General features: G+C 41.5%; 1 protein-coding gene across 3 annotated transcripts in view; it reads right to left on the bottom strand.

Moving 5' to 3' along the window:
* TMEM168 (transmembrane protein 168) overlaps window positions 1-3,904 on the bottom strand; it is a 32,596-nt gene extending 28,692 nt beyond the window's left edge. The window contains exon 1 of one of the 3 annotated variants that reach the window (XM_046021146.1): window positions 3,810-3,904. The gene's annotated coding sequence lies outside the window, so the exon portion shown is untranslated. Of the gene's footprint in view, window positions 1-2,505; window positions 2,693-3,438; window positions 3,662-3,809 lie in introns of those variants that run through there. The other 2 variants (XM_046021144.1, XM_046021145.1) reach the window with 2 other exon arrangements.
* Window positions 3,905-16,052: the final 12,148 nt, after the last annotated feature.

Below are 16,052 nucleotides of genomic sequence, written 5' to 3'. Positions count from 1 at the left end.
ATTTATTTGACAGATAGAGATTACAAGTAGGCAGAGAGGCAGGCAGAGAGAGAGAGAGGAGGAAGCAGGCTCCCAGCCAAGCAGAGAGCCCGATGCGGGGCTCGATCCCAGGACCCTGGGATCATGACCTGAGCTGAAGGCAGAGGCTTTAACCTGCTGAGCCACCCAGGCTCCCCTCACCCAATCATTTCTTAAGATACCATACACTGCTAAAGAAAATATCTGCCTTTGGTACATTTTGGCTTTACCTGTTTTTGCTTATATGTTAGACATTGACAAAATCTAGAGGGCTTTGCATTTTTTTTTAACATCACTCCTGTAATATAATCGTTCAACAAATATGCTGGAATATAGATCCTCAAAGGGTTGTTGGTACCGTCTGGGCTTAGACAACTGAACACTGCTAAAGAAAAAAAATAATCACACACCAGGCTCAGTGGATGCCACTCAGTTCATGAGACATCGTTCTGTTTCTTTGGTCACCATTCTCCTATTCTTTTTGACTATTCAACCTCTTCCTTATTCTCAAATCCCTGACACCCACTTCCCACTCACTGCACTCTCACTAGATGACTGCTTCCAACAGAGTTGTCAGAAGAGAGCTTACTTGAGTTTCCAAAACCACAAACCCACCTCTACCGACATCTCCTGATACAGGGAAAGAAGGGTATCCCTTCCCTATCCAAGACTAAATCTTTCAGTCATACTGGATATCTTTTCCCCTCTACCCCTTCAGAACTTCACAATCTCCTTGCTCTTCAAACTCCCACTCTTTCTTATCATTATCAATTAGATATTTGCAAAGCTCTTTTTAAAAATACAAAAAAAAACACCCAAAAACCCAGAAACAAAACCAATCTTCATGCACCCCCATATTCTCTTCCAAGTTCAATCTTCTATCCTCTTTTGACAGCTACTATTTGATTGCTTCACCTCCCACACCACTCAACAATGGTTCCCACCATACGATAAACTGCTCTGCCAAATTCTAAAATGACTTATAAGCTCCTAAAAACAATGCATCCTTCTCTCTCTTTCTGCCTACTTGTGATCTCCCTCTCTCTGTCAGATAAATAAATAATAATCTATTAAAAAAACAAACAGGGCGCCTGGGTGGCTCAGTGGGTTAAAGCCTCTGCCTTTGGCTCAGGTCATGATCTCAGGGTCCTGGGATCGAGTCCCGCATCAGGCTCTATGCTCAGCAGGGAGCCTGCTTCCTCCTCTCTCTCTGCCTGCCTCTCTGCCTACTTGTGATCTTACTCTGTCAAATAAATAAATAAAATCTTTAAAAAAAAAAACAAAAAAAATGCATCCTTTTCACTTATCTTGTACTTTCTTCAAGCAACCTTTGACACTGTAACTGTAAAACTAGATTTCTGAAACCTAACTTTCCTTTAGCTTTCAAAGACCAACATTCAGATTTTCTTTCTAATTTAGTGACCTCCCCTCCTCTGTCTTCTTGCAGACTCTTGATTCTCAATCCATTTCTTGGATGTTCAATCCCAGGCCTAGGCTTTTCTCTCATTATACACTTTCTATGAGCAATCTCATCTATTTCCACGTCTTCAATTATTCTCTCTCCTTAATGATACACATATATTAATCTACCTGATAGATATAAAAGCACCAGCTCTCTTAGAGGTAAAATGCTAGAAAAATGGTAAACAAGGGTGCCTTGGTGGCCCAGTCAGTTAAGTGGCTACTTCAGCTCAGGTCATGATCTCAGGGTCCTGGGATTGAGCCCCACATCTGACTCCTTGATCAATGGGGAATCTGCTTCTCCTTCTACTCTCACTGTGCTCCTGCTCTTTCTTGCAAACAAATAATTTTTAAAAAGGTTGACATGTAAATTATACCCATAACATCCATATCATAGAATATATGTTATCACACTGTCAAAATCAAATGTAGAATATTTCTAAATGGCTAATTTACAAGTCTTTCCACATTCTGAACTTCTTCCAAGGACAAACTGGCTGAATCAGAGAGTAAAACAACAAAGCATCACAGTCTTTTCAACTGGTCTGCCATTACTTGACTCAATGAGAAATTACTTGCCAGAGAGAGAAAAATGGAGCACAGAAGAGTCAATCGGCATAGGGGAACTCTTCCCAGAGCCTGTTTTATATAACCCCACATACTACTCTAACCCTCCTCTCCTTCACCACCTATATTGAGTCCTCACCAAGTCCTGTCCACTCGTCTTCCTATACATATCTTAAATGTTTCTATTTCCATCCCCAAAGTCAAAATCCCAATTTTGGCCACCATCATGTCATGCTCGAATGTCTCCCTATATCTACCACTGCCCTCTCCAAGAAGTGTCCCTTGTAAAATAAAAAAATGTGTTAGCTCACTCTGTTATATAAAAACCCTCCAGTCTTCCCATCATCTTAACCAATAAAGCCTAAACTCCTTAAAACGCCTTATAAGGCCTTTTGGATATGAATAACTTTCCTGCTGCATCTTTTTTCCTCTTAAACTTTGTATTCCAGCAGTACTGACCTTTCAATTCTGAAGTGTATCACTGCTATCCCCTTTGCAGGTACACTTCTTCCCTCTTCCTAGACCCATCCCGGTCCTCATACTTGGCTCACTCCTACTCTTCAGGTCTCACTGAAATCATTTTCTTGGTGAGATTACCCCTGACTAGCAGAAAATTTGGCACCAAATAGGTATTCAACAAGCACCTGTAAAAGAAACGGAGACTAATACAGAAATAATTATATTTAATAACAATGCCAGTTATTGGATGCTTATTCATATAAGAGAATAAAGTTGTGTAATATCCCACAGCTCATAAGTAACAGAACTAAGGAAGAGTCCATGAATGTTTGGCCTCTTTCTCTTTTCGCCTACTTCAGCCTTCACTTAATTCATCCAAATTCCTCCAAACCAGTTCTCTTCTGTGGCCTACTTCTATGGAATGGCTCACTAGAGTTACTACATACACTCTGCATCACTTGCATCAGCTTTGGACTCAGAAACTATTTCCGTCCCATCAAGGAGAGGCGTCCAAAACTGAAAGAACCATACTGAGCACCCAAGGTCGGGGAATTCCCGTGCTTTGATTCTATGAATTCATGTTAACTCTTTGGGCCTATTACAAACGAGGACAATGTCAACTTAAATATTCAATCTCTTAGTACTGGGGCAATAACAGCAATTCTTCCAGAAAGAGCCTGCCTGTTCTCTACCACACCTCTACTTTGGGAGAAGGCAACCATAACTGGGGAGCCCAACTGCCTGGGGAACCGCGGGGGATATGGAGCACCCCACCTTTCATCCTCAAACCCCACCGTCGACTACTCCTGGGTCAGGTATCACCTCTCCCCCGGGTGACCGGCTGTGCGGAGCTAGGCTCTCGAAATATGCAGAGCCCTGGGCAGCGTTTGTGCTCAGGTCTTGCCACCCCGCTGTTCACCCCGACCCCCCTACCTGACTCGGCCGCCGCCACCAACGCTCTCTCAACCCCTCGAGTCGGCTCTGGGGCCAATACAGTAAAGGGAGGGCCCTTGGGGCTGAGCATGCGACTCGGAGCTGGGAGGTGGCACGCCAGGGGGGTGTCGAAAGCCGGAGGCCACAGGCACTAACACAGGCCAGCCTCGTAGGAAACTTTCTCCGTTACCGGTTCGACCGCGGCCGCCATGTTCCTGCCGCCGAATCCACGACGGTACGGAACGCCGCCGGGGTCAAACCGCGCAGCGCGCTTCCTCCCTGAGGCCCGGCCCCCTCCCCGCCCAAACTCTCCGTGCAGCCGCCGCCGCGGCAGGTGTGCCTGGTGTCGCGATCACACACTCACCCCCTACCTAGGGTGCCGACTGAGTCCAGTTTCCTTCGCCTTCTGGGACTTAGGATCGGCGGGTCAACAGAGAGCGGGAGGATCACCAAGGATCACGTAGACCGTGACCATGAAGCCTCTAGGCCGCCGCCAGGGGCTGGACCGAAACTGGGGCAGGACAGGCGGGATGGTCCGCACGTGGGCTGTAAATACCGAAGGAGGCGTTGCTGTTCTTTAGTACCTATGGCATAACGCGTGACTTTGTGTCTGCCTGACTAGCTGAAGCCCAAGCTCCTTAGGCTCGCCTTCAAAGCCCTTCTCGCCTCCTTTTCTAATTAAGACTCCTTTTTGAAAATCACCGCCTGGGTCTTCACTCCACCGACACAGCATTGAGCTCGCCAAGCCTGGCTTGTTCCTTTCCCCTTCTTCCACCTCCCCTTAATACGTTCACCAACCCTGTTCTTATTATTTTTTATTTTTTAATTTTAAAAATTAACATGTAATGTATTATTGGCTTTAGGGGTACAGGTCTGTGATTAATCAGTCGCCCAGGCCTGATTCTCATTTGTACTCGAACTCACTGAATAAATGTAGGGGGAGGCGGCGGTTCACAACAGCGGAGTCAGGTGGATTTGGAGTTTGGATCCTGGTTCCTCCTCTTTTCTATGTGCAACCGGTGTTTGTCTGCCAAAATAATAACAACAACAACAACAACAACAACAACTAAACCTTCCTTGCAAAGATATTGTGTAAATAGTATTTTTTTTTTTTCTGGCAGAAGGTAGGCCTTCAAAACTGTGAATTCCTTTCCCCTAAGAAGCCCTTCCTTTCTGCCTGCCTTCTATCCCTCCCATCATTTTCTGCTCCTTGTAGCTCTTAGGTCAGTTAATCTCTCTGAACCCCAGTTTTCTCATGTGTTAATGGGATACCAATAATACCCACCTCACAGAGTTGTAGAGATTAAATGAGATCATGTATGTAAGCAAATGCCTTAAAACCTTTAATGTTTTATCCACTTTAGGACAAAGCTCAAAATCCTTCAACAGGTATGGACAAGTTCTGTAGCCTGGCCCTTTTTTACCTCCAGCTTGACTCGCACGACACTCCCCAAGTTATCTGCACCCTAGTCTGCTTTCATTTTGTCAAATGCCAGGACATGTCCAGTTTTGCTCAAGATTAAATCGGCCTGGTGTAGTACAATAATTGTTACTTAAACATGTGTTAAAGTGATAGAACACAATAGACCTCCAACAATCACTAGTTCTCTCCCATTTATTTTCTGTTAATATCTTCTATACTTTTATATCAACTATACTTTTCCTATCTTTGCTGATAGACTATTCCTATCTTTGCTGTGAATTTCTTCATTTTCATTTAATAGATGTTAGGGGGTTGGGTTGGGCAGCAGATCAATAGTGATAAAGAACTCTCAGACTCAGATTCCTCCTATGTAAATAAGAAGTTTGAGACTCTGTGCAGACACCTGTCCTGACTCCTAAAAGCAGTCACTAGCCAGTTCCCAAATCTGTAACTCTTTGCAGAACACCTGTCACATTTCCAACTGCCTACTAGATGTTTCTACTTGAATACATTGCCATCACTTCTAATTCAACTTCCCTCTAATTAATTTATTCATTTATTTATACATATATGTTTTGTGGGTTGGTTGGTTGGTTTTGCATTTCCACCATCTGAACCACTTCTGTGTTTGGAGAATTCCCCACCTTAGGAGTCTAGTGGCTGAATCTGAAATGCCACGTTCTTATTCTACCAGTGATGTACACCAGCTGGGAGCTGTCGACTCAAAAAAGCAAACACAGAAAGCCATGCTTCCTGGGTAACTGCAGAAGCATAGCGAGATAGGCCCCTGGGGCAATAGAGTGGTTTTAGCAGCTGGCCTCCAGCATCCAGGGTTAGTGGTGTCAGTGACTCAGGATGCCTGCACATGCCTACAGCAGTCCTAAAGCCGTCTCCCATCAGTTCAGTGTGTGTTGTTACTGGTTGTAATCTCTGACCACGCAGGTCCAAGCTCCGTTTCCAGCCATCCTCTGAGCTACCCAGTATCCTCCAATAAATTTGTTTTTGGCTGAAATCAGCCACAGCTGTTTCCTGTTCCTTAGCATGAGGTCTCTCATTATAACAGTGCTTTTTCATCTTCTCAAACATGATCCATGGCCTTGTGACCTTGAAACTATCTTTGATGCTTGTTATCTTGTCAGTATACTTCAGAATACTTCAGTGAGATGTGTATGTGTTTGAGAGTTAACTTTCATCTGCACACTCCAGGGTGGATAATTAGCATTTGAAAGACTAATCAGGAATCTTCACTATAAAGTTGGATGCATAAACGCTTCCACTATCACTGTTAATCTGCACTAGAGGTATGTTAATTAACATAAAAGATGATAAATTTTCATTGTGGAAATAACAGGTGTGCAAGATATGTGGCTGGCTAGAATGTTGTACAGGCACTTCTGTTCTTGCCTAAATGGAGTATGTGTAGAAGCTTCTGAATGTGGCCTTCTGACAGCTTCAGAATGCCCCTGAATCTAGAACGCTGCTTAATACTGTGGCACCAAATATTTTTTGTGTAGTGTTTTTTTGTGTGTGTGCCTGCTTGTTGATAAATATTCATCTTTGTAGTTGCATGAAGTCTGAGACTTGGTTTCACGCTAGGACACCACCTGGTAGTAAAGGGAGAGGGGAGCTCTCATCCATCCTTAGTTGCTGAAGGCTGCCAGTATCGACTAAAAGAACCCGACAATTGTGAAGGTCAAGTATTGCTCGTCTTCATTCACTCCACTTCTTGCATTTATCATTTCTTTTCAAATTCCACTGTCACTACCCTAGTTGAGGTCCTAACCCCTGAATTACTTCAGTAGCTTCTGCGGTTTGTCCTTTCGATGCCAGCCTCACCCCCGTCTAATCCATCACCGTAACTGATACTCTCAGAGCACCATTCTGTGTCACTTCTTAGATTAAAGCCAGTGACTTCTGCAGGCTACAGGATAAAGTCCAAACCCCTTCTCCTGGCACCTGAGGCCCTCCAGAGATGAACTAAACACCCCTCTTGCCTGGTAACGTTTATCCTGAAATTAGAAGAATTAGGGCCAGTTCCTGACATCTGGCACATCCTCAGCCAGACACCTGGCTCTAAAGCAGCCGCTTCGGAACCGCCTCAGTGACAGGAGAGCTCCAGCGGCAGTTACGGATGGCGGTGTCCTGATCCTGATAGCAGGAGCAGCCATTCTTCAACCCTCGGTTCCATGCAGGCACGGTGTGTGAGCTCCAGGCCGAATGTCTCACCCAGAGGAATTATTTCAGACTAGGAACACCTGTGGAAATACCTTTTTTTTTTCTTAAATCAAGGGAGGAAGGGAGGCAGAACCTGCGGCAGGATAAATGGATGATATCTATTTCAGTCCTCTCTGGCAGGGAGTCACAGAGGAGTCCTACGTTATTTCTTCCCATCTTCTTTCTTGGTTTTCATCCTACTTCTTTCCAATCTCCAGAGCTGAACCAACTCGAGATCTCCATACAGGGTCTGCTGGGTCTATTCCCTTGTTATTTCTGTGTAATACTTTGAGATTACAAAGTGCTTTCACCCATGTCCTATCCTTCAATCTCTGTAAAAGCTGATGATGTAAATATCATCATCATCATTTTACAGGTAAAATAACCAAGGTCCAGAGAAATTACACTGTCCTGAGCAGTGACTTAAACCTCAGTCTTTTGACTTCAAGTCATCAAGCGCAACTTTCTAAATATCATTTCCCTCTGGGGGGGAACACAGGTATTTCTGTCTCATTATTGCTATAAACAGTAAGCAGGAAAATGTTACAGTGTTCAGTCCTGGCATACTCCTTAGAGTCCTCTGAAAGATTCTTAACCTACACCCATACCCAGGCCCAGCGCAGATCAATTAAACCAGTCTCCTCTGGAGTGAGTCCCAGGTAGATGGTGTGTTTTATTAAAGTCTCTTCCTGCCCTGCTGGGTGCTTTCTCCTGCCCCCCCCCCCCCCGTGATTCTAATGTAAAGCAAGTTTTTTTTTTTTTAAAGATTTTATTTATTTGACAGATGGAGATCACAAGTAGGCAGACAAGCAGGCAGAGAGAGAAAGCAGGCAGAGAGAGGAAGCAGGCAGAGAGAGGAAACAGGCTCCCTGCTGGGCAGAGAGCCCAATGCGGGGGCTCCATCCCAGGACCCTGGGATCATGACCTGAGCTGTAGGTACTGAGCCACCCAGGTGCCACTAATATAAAGCAAGTTTTGAGAACCACTGGGTTATCGCTATCAGTGCCGTGGTTCTACAAATGTGCTTCCCTAGACAAGAGGTATCAGCATCATCTGGGAACTAGTTAGAAATGCAAATTATCAGCCCCACCCCCAGATCTACTGAATCAGAAACTCTAAGGGTAGAGCCCAGATTTCAGGATTAGGTGCGTATATCAAAAAGCTCAAAACCGTGGCTTAATACCAGTTTATTTCTCACATAAAAAGTCTAGAGATAGGTATTCTAGAGCAGATGTGGTGTTTCTTGGTAATAAAGATCCTGATTCCTCTTCTCTGATTTCCCTTCCACTAGGAACATGGCTTCCTCCTCATAGTGCAAGATGTCTGTTTCATTTCCAGCCATCACTTCTGAATTCTAGTCGAGAGAAAGGAGGGAGTACAAGAGGCAAATGTAGTCGCCCACACTTACTTTAATGACACTTCTTGGACTTACATGAAACACTTCAGCTTAACATCACTTTGACTGGTATTTAGTATTATAGAATCTGGGGAAAGTGGTAAATTTGGGGGTAGCTATATGCCCATCTAAAAATCAGAGTTCTTGGGGTGCCTGGGTGGCACATCTGACTTCAGCTCAGGTCATGATCCCAGGGTCCTGGGATGGCTCACCAATAACTCTCAGTGGGGAGTCTGCTTATCCTTCTCCCTCTGTCCCTCCCCCCACCAATATTCTCTCTCCCTCTCTCTCTCTCAAATCAAGAAACAGAATCTTTAAATAATCAGAATTCTCTTTTACAAAGAAGGAAGCAGGAATAAGGATGGCAGCAAGCCGTGTTTGCCAGAGCTTAACTACACTTTTTCCTTACAACCCAAATTCTTAAGTCAGATAATAGGTGTTATTATTGTTTGAACCACTTTTGACTTGCCCTTTCAACTAAGGCACCTTCTCTCATTAGCATTTCACACTCTATTAATCATGGCAAATATTGCATCATGTGGCTCAGCCATGATTTAGTTAACCTTTTCCTTAATTTGGGAAATTTAGGATGTTTTTGATTTGATCAAATTCTACAACTTTGGCTCATTGCACTTGTGATATGTTGTACTTCTGACCATCCTTTCGGAATAGATTCCTAATAGGTTAAAGAATATGAACATTTTTAAGGCTCTTAATTCTTTTTTTTTTTTTTAAAGATTTTATTTACCCATTTGTCAGAGAGAGAGAAAGAGCGCGCGCGCGAGAGCGAGCCAGGCAGACAGAGTGGCAGGCAGAGGCAAAGGGAGAAACAGGCTCCCTGCCGAGCAAGGAGCCCGATGTGGGACTCTTAACAAACTGAGCCACCCAGGCATCCCAAGGCTCTTAATTCTTACGGCTGATATTCTTACTAGAAAAAAACAATTCTGTAGTCCCACTGTCAATTAACTAAATTTTTGGCAGCAGAAACCTTTGTCTTTAAAATTTTTTTATTTTATAATATTTAACATTTTAAAAATAACCTTTTAAAAAATGCATTTTCAGGTGCCTGGGTGGCTCAGTGGGTTAAAGCCTCTGCCTTCAGCTCAGGTCATGATCTCAGGGTCCTGGAATCCAGCCCCACGTCAGGCTCTCTGCTCAGCGGGGAGTTGGCTTTCCCCTCTTTCTGCCTGCCTCTCTGCCTACTTGTGATCTCTGTCAAATAAATAAATATTTAAAAAAATAAAAATAAATAATGCACTTTCTTTGCATAGATTCTTGAAATCTAAAGATGCTGATAAAAAGTCTGGTGCCAATCTGATTCCCATTCCTTTGTATGTCTTTTCTTCTAGCTTTTAGAAAACTCTCCTTATCCTAAATCTTCCAAAATTCATATGTGGAAGTTTAGAAAAACCCTATATTTTTATTTAGCAATCCTATTTTATTACAGGATTTTAAACATTCTTAAATTCTGGAAAAATGTTGGCATTATTTTTTTCAGTATTTCCTTTTCTTTTTCTCTAGTATCTGGAACTCTGATTTCTGAAATATGTTGGAACTATATCTAATCTTCATGTTTCTTTCCTATTTTTTACCTCTTTTCTTCTTTGTGCTTTTCTCTGGAAGAATTCTTCAGTTTAATCTTATGGCCAGTAATTTATTTCTTAGGCTATTTAAATTTTTTTTTCCTAGGCTTCTACTTTCTTTTTCTTCTTCCTTTCTTCGTTCGTTCGTTCGTTCGTTCCTTCCTTCCTTCCTTCCTTCCTTCCCTGCCTCCTTTCCCCTTGAAGTATCAAGGGGAAAGTAGGCAGAGAGGCAGGCAAAAAAAGAGGGGGAAGTATCTGCTACCCTTTAATGATCTCTTTGTTATTTTACGGCATTTTCCTCCTTTAATGATACTAAACATACCTGTTTTAAGTGTGTGCTGAATGCTCCTTTGACTCCATTTCATCAGCTTTGAAGTTCTTCCATTTGTTGGATTTGCCATCTTTCACGGTGCTGACTTTCTTTCAGGTGTTAGGAGCTTCATCTCTCTTTGCTGCTGTGGCTTCCCAGCTGTGGTCCCTGAGTCTTTTTGTTTTAGTCTCTTAGACTGAAAAAGTATTGTTTGCTTTCCATTCTTAAAGAGGGCTCACAGTTCTCTGGAAACTTACCTTCTAATTTTCAGCGTAGCTATATTTATATCAAATGATTTAAAACATATTCTCTCTTATTTCTCTGGAGTCAATATAGGAAGGAGCTATTATTGCATATGCTGATATTGTCTTCTCGAATTTTGTTTTTTATTTTCTGAGTATTACTTCCTAGAAAACATATTACATTTTAAAGCATTTGACCATCTCACTAAATTTTTTAATATTAAGCACTTTTTCCCTAAAATTAATAATAATCACTTATTTGCTTTTTCCATTTATTATGCCTCTTAATTTTTAAATCCGTATTTAAAGTATTATTTAATTATTTTTGTTTAAGGAAGCAGTGAAAGCAGGTCTTGGCATGTTCCTGACATGAATGGAAACACTTCTAGGATTTTCATTATTAAACATAGTCTTGATGGTTAATTTACAGGGAATATTTAAAGAATACATTTTGTTCATTCTTAAGAAATTTTTCATTGTGTGTTTTGTTTCAGATATTGGTTTTGAATTCAAATTCTTTTTTTTTTAACATTTTATTTATTTATTTGAGAGAGAGAGAGAGAGAGAGCGAGCGCATGCACACAAGGAGGGGGAGCGAGAGGCAGAGGGAGAAGCAGGATCCTCACCAAGCAGGGAGCCTGATGTGAGGCTTGATCCCAGCCCTGGGATCATGACCTGAGCGGAAGGCAAATGCTTAACCCACTGAACCACCCAGGCATCCCAAATTCAAATTCTTTTTAAGGATCTTTCAAGATGTTCATATGGTTTTCCCTCATTGATCCACTGATAGGTTAACCTCTCATACTGACTACTCCTACGATTGATCTATCTTTGCGATTCTGGAATAAATCCTCATTGGTCTTTTAGTGAATTATTAAATTAAGTGTTCAAGATTTTATTTTTGATATTGATAAGTTTTTAAGTAAGAGGTGTACATGGTTGCTGGGTTTTTTAAAGATTTTATTTATTTATTTGACAGAGAGAGATCACAAGTAGGCAGAGAGGCAGGCAGAGAGAGAGGGGAAGCAGGCTCCCCGCTGAGCACAGAGTCCCATGCGGGGCTCGATCCTAGGGCCCTGAGATCATGACCTGAGCTAAAGGCAAAGGCTTAAACCACTGAGCCACCCAGGCGCCCCCGTGTACATGGTTTTATTTTCTAGTATTATCTTTTTAGGTTTTGGTATAAGTGGTATATTTATTCTATTGAATGAATATGATAGCTTTCCCCTTTCTTCTATTTGGTGCAACAGGTGATTTGGAATGGAAATCATTTTTAAGTTTGAAGGGACTAAATCCTGAAGCCTGTGGGTCTGGAGACAACTTTCTGAGAGGTAACCTCTTTGCTACTAGAGCATATTCTATGCCCACTGGTCTTTCAGATTTTTATTCCTCCTTGAGTTTATTTTAGTAATGGATATGTTTTCAGAACACTGACCATTTAATCAAGATTTCCTATTGTTGGTAGTTTAAAAAAGTATGCCCTATCACTTCACATATTTCATTTATAAATTCAATTTTTGAAAAAAAATTTAATTTTTGAGAACTTATTGGATATCTTTTATTTTTCTGTTCCACATATACTTTCCCAAAATATCTTGTCATAAGTGTTGCACTGGTTTCTCCTCCGCTCGACTTTACTCCTTGGCTTAGCTGTTTGGTATTTCTCATGAGAAGCAGGACAGGGTAGTGGTTAAGACTGAGTGTCCAGTGGAGCTGGACTGTCTGAATTCGATTCTGTTTGAAACTCTGACTAGCCCCATTTGTAAAATGGAAGTAGTATTTATTCACAGGGTTGCTTGAGGATTAAATGAGTTAATGTATGTCAAGTATTTGGAATAGTGCCTGACACTGAGTAGGTTCTCCATTACTAAGCCATTTTCATTTTTACAGATCAGTACAGCCTCTCAGGGCTTCATTTAGTTTTCCCCTTCTCTAAATTTTTAGATCAGCTACTTAATACCCCGAGCTCAGCACAGAGCCAGAAACCTTGTTAGGAAATAAGGGGAAGGGAGAAGGCTACAAATATGCAAAATATAATACCCTTTCTTTCATCATTGTCATATCTAATTATAAAAACAAAGACAAAACACAAACTGTTGACTTTTTGAAGTGAAGAAATTTAGCTCAGCTTTGCCTTTCTCCTCTAATTATTACTTTCCCACATATCCTAAGAATATAATAGTTTTCTTTGAAATGTGTAACAATTTTTATGGAAGTTATTTATGCTTTATTTATGTGGGTTAATTTGGTTTCGGTCTTTGCTACCTTTCCTTTCATCCTCTAACCCAAATTCTATCTGGTGTAATGGCCCCCAAACCATAAGGGAACTTTTTAAATACACCGAATTTGAGATGCTGCATAAAACCTACTGAATAATAAGTGGTAGGGTTGCTCCCTCCATCCTAGTAGTCTTTGGTTTAACATCCTCATTCCCAGGTGATTCTGGTTAAGTGCGATATTTGGGAACCACTTTTCTAGCCAATAGAAAAATGAAACAAATGTCCAGGCCAGTGAGGGTTGTGGTGGAGAGGGGGTGGTGTGCTTGATCGAGATCCGTGTTCTACTTCTCATCCTACATCTCCGACTACTTTTTCTTTCCTTTGTTGGAATTGTTTTAAAATTGGTCTACTACCTCCTGAAGAGATTTTTGTCTAAACTCCATTTTGCTCCTTTTTTCATTTCTCTGTACCCTTAGCTAGATTTTGATGTTAATTTTGACTTCTCTACAGCTGATCCCCAAGCCTGTCTTTAGGCGCTCCTGAAATCTGGCCACATTTTATACTTCCCCAAATGCAGAACCTCTCAGGGCAAACTTCTCTCTCTTTACCTCTCCCGCCTGTATTCTCTACTCAGAGCTGGGCCCCCTTCTGCCTGTCTCCATGTCTCTGCCACAATTTGTGCTCATTTCTTTTGCAAAGGACTGTAGCCTCCAGCTTCCAGTTTCTGCCCTTCAGTGCACCTGGTCTCCAGTGAACCCTCTTAGAATATTAGTCTATTACACGGTTCTTAGGCTTGCAATCTTCCAGTTATTTTTCAGTAATTGTAGAGTCAAAATATTTAACCCTATAACCAAGATTCTCCAAAAATAGTGTCTTAACTATGAAACTCTTAATTCCTAATGATTTCTCTTCAGTGCCCTAAATTCTATGAAATGGAAATATTCCCTAATTCAAAGTCCTTATTTTCTCTTGTGTGTTCTTATCTTACTCCTCTATCTAGACTACTTTTCCCTCCGTTTTACTCGTTCTAATCTTAGCTTTTCCTTCCAAGGCTCATTTTAAAAGCCACTTCCTCTAGGAACCTTTCTTGATTACCCAGGTGACAATGTTTTCTTCCTTTGATTTCTCATAGATTTTATGTGAGGGGACTAAAGACACCTCACTCTCTTTTTCGTGTGTTTTTCTTTCCTTGTTGTTGTTTTAATTGATTTAAAATGTATAAACTGAGGCACCTGGGTAGCACAGTTGGTTGAGCAACCCAGTCTTCGTTCCGGCTCTCATTGTGATCGCAGGGTCATGAAATGTAGCCTGGCAGTGGGCTCTGCATTCGGTGTGAAGTCTGCTTAAGATTCCCTCTCCTTCTGCTCCTCCCACTCGTGCTCTTTCTCTCTCTAAAATAAAGCTCAAGAAAAAATGTACAAACTATACAATTTACACCATCTAAACAACTTAAACCATACAGCGTAGTGTGGTTTAGAAGTTCCCCTTCAGTCCTTTGCCAGAGCCACTCAGGAGCCTGCAGGTAAATAGTATTACTTCGATAAACTGTTTCTGAGTCGGGATTTCTCAAGGTGCGGGCCATAGGCTCTCCAACTGAAATCACGTGGGAGCTTGTTAAAGATGGAGGTGTCTTTGCATTAGCCCAGACCTACTGAATCACAGTCTCAGGGAAATGTCACCTAGGAAGCTGCCACGTGGTCATTCCTAATCGTACTAAGTTTTGTGAGTCATTGATTTAATCCTCTTTCCAGGTGTCAATAGGAGTTCTTATACAAATTTGTAATTTTGTTTTTGGTGTGGTCGTGTTTCTTCTGCTGTTAATTCAACTTGTTTTTTTGTCTGTTTTTAGCAATTATCTTGGAGATGTTCTCAAGATAGGGCACAGAGATCCCTGTGGGGCTTGGTTCAAAAAGAATTTTTTGAAAGATTTTATTTATTATTTGAAAGATATTATTTATTTATTTATAGGCAGAGAGAGAGAGAGAGAGAGCGCGCACATGAGCAGGGAGAGGAGGGACAGAGGCGGAAGCACGTTCCCCACTGAGCAGGGAGCCCGAGGTGGTGCTCAATTCTAGGACCCCAGGTTCATAACCTGAGCTGAAGGCAGATGCTTAACCAGCTGAGCCACCGAGGGGCCCCTAAAATTTTTTTTCAACAACTGTATGGGATGAATGTACTAAGTTTCATGTTAACTATTTTTTCCTTTGAAGGTTTTTAGACTTCTCAGTTTTTTGTTATTACATCTATGCTTCAGTGAATATGTAAAGTTTGCAAACATTTTACTTCATCAAATCTATACATTGAATAGTCATGGTGCAACATGGTGCATACATTATTGTTATTCTTTTTGCCCTTAATGAAAGGTTTCTAGTGTTTCTTCATTATAAGGTTTCCTATAGGTTTCTTGTAGATTCTTTTGTGATGTTAGAAGACTTTCTTCTATTATTCTAAAAGCTTACTTATGAAGGGGTATTGGATTTAATAAATGCTTTTCTCAGGATCCAGATGACCATGGGTTTTGTTTTTTTTCCCCTTTAATTAGTGGATAGAGTGACTTACATTATTCCTTGCCTGACTTCATTCTTGGAAGAAAAAGAGTTCTCTTTGATATTACTGAATTGTGTCAATATACGACTTTTAATTGTTTTTCTCCTCAGTGTTTTATTTACTAGTTTTGCATTCATAGCGATAGCTGAAATGGCCTGTGAGCTTGGCGGAAAAATGGCCTTCCAAAGATTTTCCGTTTCATGGGACCCCGTGAATAGACAACTTCACTTGGTAAAGGAACTTTGCACAAGTGTTTCAGGTTAAAGACCTTCTGATAGGGTGATTATCCTGGATTATTCTCATTGGCCCAGTCTAATCACGAGGGGAAAACCTTTTCCAGCTGCAGTTAGATTCGGAGAGAGGAAAGCTGATGGTGGAAGGAGGTTCAGAGCTATGATATGAGCAGGACTTGACCTGATATTGCTGGTTCTAAAGATGCAAGAAGAGAGCTATGAGCCCAGGAATTCACGTAGACTCCAGCTGGAAATGGATTCTTCCTTGGAACCTCCAGAGGGAACAGAACACCTTGACTTTACTCCAGTGAGACCCATGTCAGAGTTCTTACCTACAAAACTGTAAGATAATGTTTTTTTTTTTTTTTTAAGCCAATCAGTCTGTGGCAATTTGTTACAGCAGCAATAGAAAATTAGTATCTCTTGTAATTTTATATTTGTGCTCTC

This window comes from Meles meles, chromosome 10 (assembly GCF_922984935.1).
Source record: "Meles meles chromosome 10, mMelMel3.1 paternal haplotype, whole genome shotgun sequence".
NCBI classification, from domain to species: Eukaryota; Metazoa; Chordata; class Mammalia; order Carnivora; family Mustelidae; genus Meles; species Meles meles.
Note: the sequence above shows the minus strand (reverse complement) of the source record. Positions and strands in the feature narration are given on the sequence as shown.